The following is a 403-nucleotide window of genomic DNA, read 5'->3' on the forward strand; positions in this document are numbered from 1 at the left end:
CCCCAATAGTTAAATCCGGCTTGGTTGCGATCTCTCTCCTCTACCACGTCACCCTAATAGTGGGACCCGTTGTCAGATTCTTCGTTAACACGGTTAAATTGCCAAATCAGTGCACATTGCAACAAATCAACGCAATAGTGGTGTTTTTTTTGCAATTTCGATGAATATTGGTGGTTTTTCAAATTTTTTGTTGTAATGTGGTGGGTTTTGGAATTAACTCTCAACAACTAGGCTGAAAGTGCATGGAGCCCCTATGTGTGGTTTTGGCAATTAATGGCAATCCCTATGGACTAATGTTTGCATTGAGTTATATTTGTAGGTGTTGTCCATAGGCAAGGCTTGAACCATATGTTGGTTTCAAGGTTGCAATAAGAAGAAATTGACAAAGATCAAGTAACAAGTA

Source organism: Lolium rigidum, chromosome 1 (genome assembly GCF_022539505.1).
Source record: "Lolium rigidum isolate FL_2022 chromosome 1, APGP_CSIRO_Lrig_0.1, whole genome shotgun sequence".
Classification (NCBI taxonomy): Eukaryota; Viridiplantae; Streptophyta; class Magnoliopsida; order Poales; family Poaceae; genus Lolium; species Lolium rigidum.